At 37.3% G+C, this 13432-nt stretch overlaps 2 long non-coding RNA genes across 2 annotated transcripts; one reads left to right on the top strand and one right to left on the bottom strand.

Annotated features, from left to right (window-relative positions):
- Nucleotides 1-2014: 2014 nt before the first annotated feature.
- On the bottom strand, nucleotides 2015-4233 carry LOC139980390 (uncharacterized). The gene is made up of 2 exons (XR_011797556.1): nucleotides 3987-4233; nucleotides 2015-2795 (listed from the first exon to the last, which is right to left on the bottom strand). It is a non-coding gene; the product is annotated as an uncharacterized lncRNA (long non-coding RNA).
- Nucleotides 4234-4338: 105 nt separating this feature from the next.
- On the top strand, nucleotides 4339-12534 carry LOC139980389 (uncharacterized). The gene is made up of 5 exons (XR_011797555.1): nucleotides 4339-4605; nucleotides 6583-6722; nucleotides 7612-7722; nucleotides 9911-9999; nucleotides 12505-12534. It is a non-coding gene; the product is annotated as an uncharacterized lncRNA (long non-coding RNA).
- Nucleotides 12535-13432: the final 898 nt, after the last annotated feature.

The raw sequence follows: 13432 nt of genomic DNA on the forward strand, positions 1-13432 counted from the left end.
CGGCTCTGCTATTTACCAGAGCCGTATATAGAGAGAGTTTGGCCAACCATGTAACCGATTTGGATTGGTCGAGAGGGAAAACGCCCACACAGGGTGGTAAAATAGGTCCACTTGAAAACTTTTTAGCAGGCGACACGCATACTCACAGTGTATAGACTATCGTTTGTGTACACGGAAAAAGTACGAAATTAGGAAAGAAATGGTGCTGGGGATGCTGCAATCGGTCAGAACATGGATATTGTTGTTTGATTTTCAGACTGACCATAAAAGAAGAGGAATTTTTTGGAAGTAGAAAGAACAAGATGGATATCTAATGAAAAAAAGTCTGTGTAGCCTAGGCCCATACTATTACTAGCCATAGGCCCTAGTGTAATACGAGTAATGTACAAGCAATGCGAGAATTTTACGTTCAGACTGGTTTCTGTAATTACATGCATGGCTATTCTCTCTCGTTTTACGATCCACAAATTCGATTTCATTATGCCAGCTCTTCTAATCATAGGCATGGCAGTTTCAGTCGCACATATAGTTATCCTAATTCCTAGTTATTGTATGCCTAGGCTATGCCTAGCCTAAAAAAGTATCACTTTTAGTTTAATGTAAAAGGGTGGGCTAGCCTCTAGGCATCACGTAAAGCCCTAATCCTTAGTTAAGCCCGAAGCAAAAGTTAAGCCTTGGGCTTAGTTAGACCTGGACCATTCTTGCTATTACTACAACTGTTATAGCACATTACATAAATAGCCTAGGCCTAAACTAGTTAGGCTAGGTCTATACTCATTGGCAACTTGTGGGTTGTGTACACATACAGGCCTTATTATATATACCCTTTTAGTATGCCATAAACAAGTGCCCAAATGGTTAAATGATCTTGGTTTGTGTTAATTGTCAGCATTGGCCTAGCCTTTTTAGGCTAACATGAATTCAGCCTAATTTTTTCTTCTTCAAAAGTATAGCCTAGGCCTTGGTTTAATTTGGATGCAGTCAACTATCATTTATCAAAGTTGCGTCAGTACCTCCTTATTCCCTTAATTGACACCCACATTGACGATTGAAGTTAAAAAAATCTTTTTAAATTATCTTTAGACAGTAAATTTTAACTCCCTGAATTTCAGGACTTTTTTTACAAATCAAAGGTGACATGTGCTCTGAAGAAAAACTCCTAACATAAAAAGCCACAGTTAGCAGACTGTGATAAAGACAAACCTGGTGAGTGACTACTAGACTGAAATCCAGTTCCTGCAACCACAGCAATAAAGTCTTTGTTTTAATCAATGCACTTGTGTGTTTGAAACTTTCAAATGGACACTCAATGGCAGTTGGTTAAGATATAAGGTTTTACCTTCATCATGGAGAGTTGAAGGGAATCTGCCTCATCATCTGAATAATGGACTCAAGGATAGCAACAAATCATGATTGGATAATGATTTTGAACAAGTAAATATCTGGCAATTTGAAAGTTTGTATTATTTTTTTACATATTATTTAAGCTGTTTAGCTCACACACAAGCAAATGATCAAGTGACAACAACCCATGCAGTATATTTAAAGGTATTGAAGACTTGCCCTAAACCGCATGCCGCGCTCTGAAAAAGTTTACTTTCCGTTGCTTGCAAGTGAAGTTTTTTTTGTGTCGCTACAAAATGCAGACAGTAATGAAACCTGATACCTTGTTATCTTTTTTCTAGACCTGAGATGTCCACGCTGCTATGTGCACTGTGTTGTGGGTATTGACTGTGATGTTTGTATTGACTGTACACTAATGTCTATTTACAGATGGTAGCAAGCTGTGTGTGTATTTTCTGGGATCAATGGTGGTGTCTAACACTTCTGTTACACCACATTCGAAACTAGGTCAGATAACCGGCATGAGACGTTTCTTTGTGCGGGAGTCTTCACACCCTTTAAGGAGAAGTATTTATATCTCATTAATAGAGAAAGAGTTATGTTTCAATTGGTAGCATGCAACTTAAAATTTTGCAAACATTAGATACAATCAAACAAATGACAAGGTTCATTTACAAGGTAATCTACTGCCCTTTATTTCACATTAGTCTGTCACATCAGAAGGTCACAGCTTTCAATAATTATTCAAACAAATTCCCTTGATGGGTGCTTCGTTAGATTCCTGCAATTTTCAAGTTTATCAATGTAATAAGTTCTGAATGTGGCAATGTGGAGAAACTTTGGGATAATCTGTGGATAAGACTGCCAGACTATCAACAAGATTCCACATCCATGCAACTCCAACTGCTTCCTTCACCTCCTTGCAGATGTACCACATGTCCAAAAAAAAGTCAGCATTGGTTAATGTAATTAAAATCTGGCTTCCTCCTGAGCTGGCAAATACACATGAATTGTCAAGTACAGAGGTCAGTGTGGAACCACTGAAAGATCTTCTCAGCTTTCAAGAAAACAAAGACTTGAAGCCAAATTGACAGAGGCCACACTGATACCATTCCACTCTCATAAGATGAAGGTATCACACACACTTCATTTTGCTTCTGCGATGCAGTGCCTGGTAGACTGTGAGGGTCACCCAATGGATGTTTTAACAACTGCCTGGTTTATAGAGCTCTGCAACAGATAATTCATCCTAATGTCTAGTCGTCATCCTGTCATGGCCTTGAGCAAGTTGAACCCACTTCAACACAAAGCAGCTATTGAATTCTTGTCTAGGTAAGTCAAATCCACATCACCATCATTGCTGGTTCCAGCTACGCTGACCATGATAAAAGAGTACAATGAGGGTTTTTTAATTCACCCAACAGAGCTTGCATTCCAGTACCTTTGGGCAGCTGAAAAGATATTCAGAAATTGTTATATATGAGTGTGTTTGTATGCATGCATATGTGTGATTTTCTTGCTTTACAGAACAGCTCCTATAAGCTATTTAACGTGGAAACCTGCCAATCATATGTTTGAAATAGGACAGGCTGAAACGATTCTTAAATGGAAAGCTTAACGACTTCTTGCATTTTTATACATCACTGTTCAGGTAAGGCCAGTAAGGGCAGTATGAAGAATAAGTAACAATTAATAATTATCATTATGGCCATTTGCTGTCTGCATAATAACAAACTGAATGATGTCATCAGCCCTGTGCTCAGTTGACAACACTGACAAGTAGGCACACTATGTCAGTGTGATCCATGAAACCTTATTAAGGACATGACCTTATAGTATATATGTTAATGGAAAATACATAAGCTACAACATACACCAGTCTTCAGTTGTTGCAGGTTTTTTTTTTCTCGACAGACCCATTCAATCTGTTGCACCTACTATAGCCTAGTACTACATTCCTGAGAAATTAACACCACAATATCTGTCTTAGGTTTGCCCACAGACTCCCAACTATTGCTAACTCCTACACTCAAGTATATAGTTTAGTTTAGTAGAAAAAAAGACCAGGAGAGACATTCAAGTCCCCATTAAGGACCCTAAGGCTATATGAGAGGAATAAAACCGAGGCCATCAAATGTCATACCCAATTACAATGCTTAATGTACTCATCCAAAGTATTCTTAAACCCATTCACACTACTTGCAATTCAACCTTCTCAGGCAAACCATTCCATCCATTCACAACCCTTTGTATAAGTTGTATTAGACTTTAGAGAATAATTTATGCCGAATATTAATCCTACTATGTAACTTCTGGAGTTTAATACAATAACCTCTGGTACAACTACTTTTTGGCAAACCTGAAAAGATCAGTGAAGCATAAATTGTCATTTTATGTGTAGGCCTACTTAATTTAATTGAAGGATCTATTAATGTAGGCCTGATGCTATAGTTGTGCGTCTGTAATCTAGCCTAGCCAGGACTGTGATGTGTGCTTTTCGTTTGTATGACTAAAGTAGGACTAGTAGTATGAGGCGTAAAATAAAACAAGTGTAATGACAGGTTTTCAGCTAGTTTTCTATGCATTTCAGGTGTGAAGATAAACGTAAATGTCATTAACTAACGCATACTCTAATTCATTACCTGATATCCATTTTGTTCCTCGTATGCCTGTCAAAATCTGACATTCTGAGTCGCTTCGTTTGTTCGCAACGAGCACAGTTTGCAAAGCTGCTATATATTGTGTGTGGTGTTTTTCGTGTTTCGCGCAACTGGTAACGACAACTGGACCTATTTTGATGCCCATGGTTTGCGTGTGACGTCACAAATCGCCAGTTGGCCAAACTCTCTCTATATACGGCTCTGCTATTTACCAGAGCCGTATATAGAGAGAGTTTGGCCAACCATGTAACCGATTTGGATTGGTCGAGAGGGAAAACCACTGATCTGTACAGATCAGTGGGGAAAACGCCCACACAGGGTGGTAAAATAGGGCTGAGGTTAGTTCCAAGGTGTTTCGACAACAGGGAAGTTGAACTGTGACGTACTTCCGTTTTCAAAAGCCCTCACTAGTATTCCTATGGCACCTCGGAACTAACCTCAGCCTTGCTTTGTACGGCAAGAAAGTACCAGCGCGAAGTACAAACACTATGCGGTATGCCTTGACATAACTAAAGTGATAAAGTTTACATAAATCACTCCAAATGGTGATATCGTGTGCCGCATTTCGCCAAAAATGTGGCAGTGTACTGCAGCTTCACAGGTAATTATTAAGAAGCGATAGCAGAAGCATTTACATAGGAATATAATTACTTTAGTGTCGTCTGCCCATCTAGTGAGTAGTGCTATTCACTGGACCTTGGAAAGTTGGATGTAGGCTAGTTAGCCTACTGTAGGCCCCTAGGCCTAGACCAGCTATACGGCTTTCCTTTTGGATGCGAAATGACTTAAGCCTAATGACAGCAATTATCACCACCTCATTTTACTTAAAACTTTATCCCTAACGATAGATCCACATGCCAGAATAACTGAAGATGACATTTACATAGCCTAGCTTGCCCTAGGTCTACTGAAGAGCCATACTGGAAAGTACGAGCTTTCACACAAAGATCTTTGGCGTATGGAAGTGTACGCCAATAAATTTGGCCTACGGCGTACATTACTGCCCCAGGGAAAAGTACGACAGTTGGCGTGGCGTATCGCGTAAGCGTGGAGGAAAATTCAGCCGCAACAGTGCAAGTGACGCAACATGGTTCATACCATCGAGTTTAATAAATCTGGAGAAACTTTCACACAGTAAATACGTGCATACCATGCATGGAGGGTCATGTGATGTGTTCCAGGGTGGTACTAATATATTACTATCCCCATTACGCATGATGATTTCAGCCAAATTTTCATTGCACGAAACCTCCAAATATACAATTACAGATGTAAGTTATATGGTCCGGGAAGTGCCATTTCCTGTGATCTGGGAGGCATTATTGACCAAAACGCTCCACGCCAACCGATGGTGGTGCTCCGCTTAGATAGTGTGGCGTACAAATACAGAACAAAACCACATCCACCTTGGCGTATTTCTTTGGCGTATGGTCAAAGTACTTTCCAGTCTGAAGAGTAAGATTCTAATGTAGGTTCGCCTAGGTCATAACGAAGCCTACAATATTTCAGTCTATAAATATATCTACTAGAATTGTACAAATATTCAAACACATTCTCCATTTGCAACATATTCCCAACAATTCACAAGTTAGTGTGGCAAAATTTTAAGGGTATAGGGCCTAAGCAGTAAAGCAGGCTAAAGCCTAGCCAGTAATCTGAGTCTTGAGGTAGGCTAGGCCAAAGCCTATAGCCAGGTATGTTCTGGATAGTAACTTTAATTACAGGCAATTTGCATAAATTTACTCAACTATGATTTCAAGGCCTAATGATATTCACTTACCATGTTTGGACAAAGCTTTGTAGGCAATACAACACACTCAAGCCACTACTCGTGATAACATCTCATCTATTGATGATAATATGTGACTGAATGTAGATATGCATCAAACTGTTTACACTCTCACTTCATAAGGTGGGATCTGTTATCCTGCATAATCTACTACCCACTTTGCAACATTTAACTGAAAACTGCATGCACAGACTAATATGGAAATATTACACAAAAGTAGGTGTGTGGAAAGAGGGAGGGGAGTGGGGTGGAAGGTGGAGGGCGGGTTGCTTCTTCACTGCATTTTCCTGGGACAACTATGACACTATCTGAGTGGAGCACTAAAATAATACAAGCAAGAAAATGTTTGCCATATGCTTCTCTGATACCGGAAATGACACTTTCCAGACATTAAAAGTTGCATAAAGCACTCCACTTGTTCATAAGAGGCGAGAAAATGTTTCAAAGTTGGTTCTTATAAGTCAGGAGTATAGTAATTACTACTCTGATCTGGTCACCGTAACATGTCTCTCTTGTGAAAAGTACACCTACTCTTTCGGAAAAATGGGTAAAATCAAATTCTGTTTTCAAAGACAAATGGACAATGTATGTATGACGACTTATAAATGATCTGGCTCTTTGCCTCACTTTTCTCAAGGCTTCACCGCTTCAACTCACGATTACTTTAATTATGTCCCATTGAGATACTTTTCTTGACTCACAGGCAAAATGTTTATCGATTCTTCCATACAGAATCTCATATAATCTTTGATACAGCAATTTTTTTTATTTTCGTATATTCTCCTATAGGCAAATATGGAGAATAGATGTTCAATACAGTGTGTCAGTTGTGGGAAGCATGTCCTCTACCTTGCATACCATGTAGCCAGGCAACACCAGGTGAAGGACAAAGGCCAAAGATTGCGGCTTAAGTACTAGTGAGGACAAATGTAAGTAGCAAATGTTTGTGAAAAGTATCATATTCACACAATGTAAGAAGTAAAGTTCTAATATTTTGACAAGTAAAATTACTGCCTTTTTTTATTAAGGAACTCACATTCTTCTTCCAATTTGAATGACAGCATCTAGCTCTCTCCTTTTCTGCTCAATCAGCATGGAATTGTAGTAGCATCCTGTACTTCTGCCCTTAATCAAAAGTACTTTTATTGCAAGTTACTTTCAGATATAACCCTTCACGGTTCAAAAGGTCTCCTGTTAGAAATAACCCTTCACAGTTCACAAGGTCTCACCTGTTAGATCTAAAGATGCAGTACTTTAAGTGGCTAGACCATGTTTCATATTGTGTGATGTGACTCCAGTCAGTCAGTAACTCTATTCCAGCTAGATCTGAAGATGTTGTAAGTGGCTAGACCATGTTTTGTGTTGTGTGATGTTACTCCAGTCAGTCAGTAACTTTATTCGGCAGTGGATAACTTTGATTTGTCCAGTGGAAAATCCTGGAAAAGTAAAGAAATTTCAGTTTCAACCCTGATAGTTATTGAAATCTTTGATAGCCAAGTACTGTAACAAATTTGTGTTGAGATAATACTAATAGTATGAAATGTTATAAAAAGGTGAAGCTAATATGTATAATCAAACCAGGTTTTGAGACTGAAGACTTTTATTAACTTGGAGATAATGAGCTTGGTGTCTTGGTAGCACATGCAATAAAAATACTATTTTTATGTCATAATATTTACTCACAATACTTTTGTTAAATTTTGAAAGTAAATATTTTATCAAAATGCCACACTTTTGGACCCATAATGTATTTGAATAACCCATTATGTAAGTTTCTAAGATAGTAACCATAATTTTAATTTATTTGTATCTTCACAGAGGGGCAATCCTATACTGTACAGTAGTTACTCAGATTTTGATGGCGACTAGAGTAAAGAATTTAAGTGATGACACACTGGAAGGAAAACCTGCAGATAGAAATAGATGGAAGTATGTTGAAATAAAGTATTCAGAGAATGAATTGTGACTTGAATATATGGCATATTGCAGTGATTTTTTGATGGACAGGAGAGTTTGCAGCTAATCAATTCATTTTGCTGCCATCTTAAAGTGTTTAAATGATTACCTGCTTAAATATTGATATCGTACAACATGGTGGATCCAAATCAAATTCATCAGTTACGCTATTATGCCTTGGTTAAATATTTTGTAAAAAGTGTGATGTTTGTTGACATAATTTTCAAATTCATCCTCAAAGCATATAACATTGTTGAACTGATGAGTTTCAAATAGACATAAAATAGCAATGAAAAATGAACTAATTGACATGATTATAGCGAAGTATGGTCTGTGAAGGGGTGTGTCTCTTGTCTCAGGACTGATAGATGGGGACCTAGGTAGACTCACAGATGGCTGGAACAGTTAAGGATCAACTTACAAACAGTTCCAGTCTGAGACAGTGAGTATGGTTTATAAACTTGGTCAGATTGTAAGGATGAATGTCTCTGATATGGGTAGTCAGTCTGTCATTGTGCAAGCCAAGGATGAACCTTGCCATATCAGAGGCTGTAGAATGTTTGCATTTTGACAAGAGTGTCCTGTTCATCAGTAGTTTAATTACCTAGCCTTTTGGCCATATATTGTATGTCCAGTTAGACTTTGGCAGAAAGCTCATTTGTGGCATAATGAAAGTGGTCCTCCCAGAAATTGGTGAAGTAGAGGGGTTAGAAAGGGATTTTCATGGCATCTGTAAAAGGGCAGACTGTGTCCTATGGATACTTGATTTAAGTCTGCTATGAATAGAAATGATGTGTGTTTTGTGAGTCTCGAAAATTGAGGTTATGGAGAAATGACAGACCAAGTTCAGCATTCTCTTATTAATGATAGCCTATATAAATATCAGGTATGCCTAAGCAGTTCTCACTGGTCAGAGGTTGAGCACTGGTGCATGAGTTGATGATAATTTTGGTTTGTAACCTAAAATATCCCATCATCAACTCTCAGGCTGAATTTACGTATTCATGTTCTTGTTTGATGATTTGTACATCTTTGGTTGTGGCTATGTGCATGCAGGCATTTCTGATTATTTTTTCATACAGACTATATGTGTGAGCTAACATTGGCTATGCTTGTCCAGTCAGGCTGTGCATCGGAATTCCTGCTCATGGGTCAATTATACTATTTTTCACTTGCATCATTTCAGGAAAGCAGGAATTGTTGCTTGCAGTGCTGAACTGTTTTTATCCAAGCTTACAGTGGCTTTTGTTATTGATTAATGTTGAATGTGTTTCTGTAATTTTTCAATTTTTGTGGTTGTAATTTCATGTTTGTCCTGTAATTTTTAATTCTGTTCTCTTTCCTTTTTAGCTGTCATTTCCTTGCCCAACATGCTGTTACATTGGAAAAGCACTTTTATATATGGTTCATCATTGTTTATACAACTACAATCATGGCAATCTAATGTTTTACAAATATCTAAGTAAAATCACAACTTCAGTAGCAGTATCTCCAGGCCAGCCAATTTGAAGAAGTTCAGATTTACCATTTAAAAATTCATAAAATATAGTATTTTCCCATGTGACCTAATTAATATGATCTGAGCAACCAACAGTGAGGCATATAGCAGGGCTCTAAGCCAGGTTCACTTGTCCAAAATCAAGTCCAAGTCAACATGTCCTGAGTCCAAGCCGTGTCAGAATCAGAGTGAAGGCCGGGACAAGAATATCAGAGTCGAGAATCCAGATGAAACATAATTTTGATTTTTGTTGATCACACCAACTTGGCTGGCCTGGATGTATTGCCATTGCTAATGTTGTTTGTGATTGTACTTAAATATTTGCAAATATTGGATTGCCATTGTGTTATCGATAAGGCATGATAAGTATGGACAGTTTGTCAACTGCTTGTGACAATTAGGATTCAAAGACATTTTAAAACTCTTGGCATAGTAGTGTTAATGAAGCAGTCTACGAGTCATGTATTACAAGTTTTCCCTGTCATATTGTATGGGAGGGGGCAGAAGAGAGTAAAGGAGGCTATTTGGGAATGGTGGGTACGGGTGTGGAGGAGGGGTAGGGAAAGATTAAACTTTGGAACAGGAGGACTCCCAGAAAAGTTGTCCATAGCTGTTTAAAACTATGAATGCATCATTATTACCTCAAACCTTGTTTATTTTCAGTGTGATAATCACCATGCAAAGCTCAAAGATCATCATTCAAGGGACTCGTGCGAAGAGACCAGCAAGAAAGTTAAAATCCTAGATTAGAGGTGAGAGGTTTGATCAGACATAGTGAAGTCTGCATGTTTTTGTGTGATTATGTGTGTGTGTATGTCTTATAATGGAATCTTGGGTTATATAGTTAAATGAGCCAATATGCCATGTTATGTTGGATTGTTGGTACTCATACCATAAATTAATTATGAATTAAGTTTTCAATATATGCACAACTATAAAGTAGGTAAAATTTCATCAAGCATGGAATGTGCTGCTGTACAACATAAATTGACCTTACCAAAATTTCAAAACTTAATTATAACTCAAACATAAAATGTAAAAACCAATTTTATGGACCAATACAAGATTTCTACATGCCAATAATTGGGTGAATGTTTTGTTACATTTCATAAAGTTGTATTTGTGTTGTGTGGATCATTCCATTCTAATGCCAATTAGTCCAAAAACATATCATGACTGTTACATTTAATAATTGTGGTTTTTTTTACCAAATTTTCTTGGTTGATTACTGTAGGTGTTAACATGTACTACTGAGAAATTATCATATTGGAGAATATTTAACCATTTTGTTAAATTTGCTAAACTAGAATGTTAATTCCTGTATGGCTATAACATTATTTTATATTTTCCATTTGGATTGAACTCATGTAAATATGATTATCATTACTTTATCAACAATGCAGATTTGAACAATTTGCACTTTTTAGTAAAAGTTAATTAATAACAACTTTTGTGGCTAATAGCTCAGTTTTGGCAAGGAAGTCATTTCTATTGGTGGTTGATCATATGCAAACTCATCCCTTACTAATTTAATTATGTGATTAATTGTTGGTAAACAATGAAAAGTTCACACTAACTATCATTTCAAGCGAAATAATGATCAGTAGTGCAAGCAAGCCATGATATTTCTACTGGTCTAGGTTGTCATTACATATTTTTCTTTTATATAGACAAAATGATTGATGCCAAAGATATTAACACAGTAGTTATGATGCTGAAGAAGGAGACAACACCATACATCAGTGAGTTGTATTGTCTTGAAACAATTGATTGGCTCCTTGTTAATTACTTCCCATACTGGAGGCAACTAAAATTTATGCAATCAAGTTGGTGTCTGGGTGTGTATGTGACAATGAGCTTGTGAACAAAATACCTCTACAAAATGCATACTAGAGTGATACCATACTTGGTTAATAAGTTGGGAAGTTGGTGATCCCTATTGTTTTGGTGCACAACTCATGAATATTAGTGATTGGGCTTGGTTTACTGAGGCCTATAACAAATAGCTTTGGCCATGTTAGTTTGCGTTTCCAATTTTTAGTGCTAATCTATTGGTATCTCAGTATCTGCCTTCTACTTTAATCTTGTCCCACTAAACATCTATAACATGAGAAGGTGTGATAGGGAGGGGGGGGTGGATTGGATAACACGGGAGGGAGGAGGGAAGGTAAGAAAGGGTGGACCATTGCACTTTTCCCCAAAACCTTCAGTTTTGTTTCTCTGATTCACTTTATGCAGATACCATAATTTCAGAGCCAAACACATGGCTAAATCTGGGAAATAAGCTATGGACACCCCTCCCCTCAGACCCCTGCCCCTTATTCAGACATCAAGGCTCTATGCAGCTATTTGTGTGATCCAAAGAAAATATCATGCTTTGTGCGCCACTGATGTACTTGTTAAGTGAGAAGATTCAAATTTGGCCACCCCACTTTCCAAACCCACTGCTGATGCCGTCATGAGGTGATCCAAAAAACTTTCATTCATGAAACTACACAAAATCTATAAACATGAATTATTCCTTAACAATTACCAGCAAGAGTCTAATCATGGATAGTACCATATTGACATTTAAGTCTAGCTAGTTTTCCTTGTTGAAAACAATTCTCCTCTCCTTATGACCCTCCCAATTTAGTAGGGCAGCTGAAAGGGCTGTCAGCTGGGGCAGGTCTCACCCAGCATGCCCAGGGCCACTAGGCAAGTGTCCATACAAAGATTACACAAGTGGATAAAATGCTCATTTTCCTGTTGTGATCCTAATGAAGAAAAAGATTGATGAATTCAAAATCAAATTTAAAAAAATTGAACCCCAAAATGACATGTTTGTTGGACAGTATGAATGCATATATTCCATTATATTTCAGTAACTAAACTGATTGAAAAAGAACATTTTTCCTCTCTGCATGCAAATTATTATTTTTGTTTTGTCAAAAGTTAACTTCTAGCTAGGCTGACTCCTACTGGCTCCTGCTCAACTTGCTCACCACATGGTAGAGCAAAGAAATACCATCATAAATGCATACAATTTAGCCATTACATCTTAAAAATGAAAATAGTGTTATTGAACTAAAATGTTACAAAATATCTTACTTATATGATGAATATTAATTATCCTTCCTGAGTGGATGAGATTGCAAGTCTCAGCTCGACACATGGTCCTTGTCATTGATGGAATGTGTATATGAGTACAGGTGATATTTGATATTAGAAAAGTAGGTTTGAAAAGTTTGGTTTGTCCTATTGCTGTTGTCTATCAGGTGCCTGGATGACTCTGATGAATTAGCTGAGAGTAGTGATCTTAAAAGGGAGCATTGGTTTAATTCCTTGTTGCTGATGTGATTACAAGTCTCATCTCATCACCTGATTGGTTGTTGGCATTGATGGCATATGTTCATGAGTTGCCAAGGCCTGTGCCATTTAAGTAAATTGTTCATGTGGAACATTGTCCTTATTTACAACTTTTTATATCTAAACAATGAAATTAAAACTTCATTGTTACTTAAATCACATCAAATTTATGCATGTTGATGACCCACATTTGACCTTCATCACTTCTCAGCAATAAAGTACCTGTCTGAACATATGATATTCCACTCTAAATTTGCTGAACATGACATTTTGTCACTAATATCTGAGAGTTAATCCTAATATTTGAATATTCATAACAGCATCTGGCAATTTTTAAAAGTACACATTGGATAGATGTGAGGAGGCAAACTGTTAGGTATGTGGGAATTTGAAAGGATTTCTACTTGATAGGCACACTGGTAGTGTGCAAACTGGTAGTGGGACAAAATGACCTGTTATCTTCTCAAACTGCCAAAATGTTGATGAATGAAAACATAGTATAGAAGCTTCTACTTCTTAAATGCATTTTCATATATTTTGATAATTACTTTCAAGAAAATGTAACAGTAACTTCAGTCACATACAGAAACTAGAATTTCTTCACACATTTACTGTGCAAAAATGTGTGTATATATTCAAAGCTAATTGTTGAGTGCATATTCCAGTTGGTTCATGGTGAGTCACTCTAGAGATCACAATTTTGTTTAGAGGTACTGATCAAGTTAGGTCTATAAACAATTATCTCTACATTTGACAAATTTCACCATGATGTCTTTGTTGGTATTTCAACAAAACTAACAAGTTAGTTTTAAGCAAAGTTCTGCAAAAGTTTATCAG

The sequence above is a fragment of the Apostichopus japonicus genome, chromosome 14 (genome assembly GCF_037975245.1).
Source record: "Apostichopus japonicus isolate 1M-3 chromosome 14, ASM3797524v1, whole genome shotgun sequence".
Lineage (NCBI taxonomy): Eukaryota > Metazoa > Echinodermata > Holothuroidea > Aspidochirotida > Stichopodidae > Apostichopus > Apostichopus japonicus.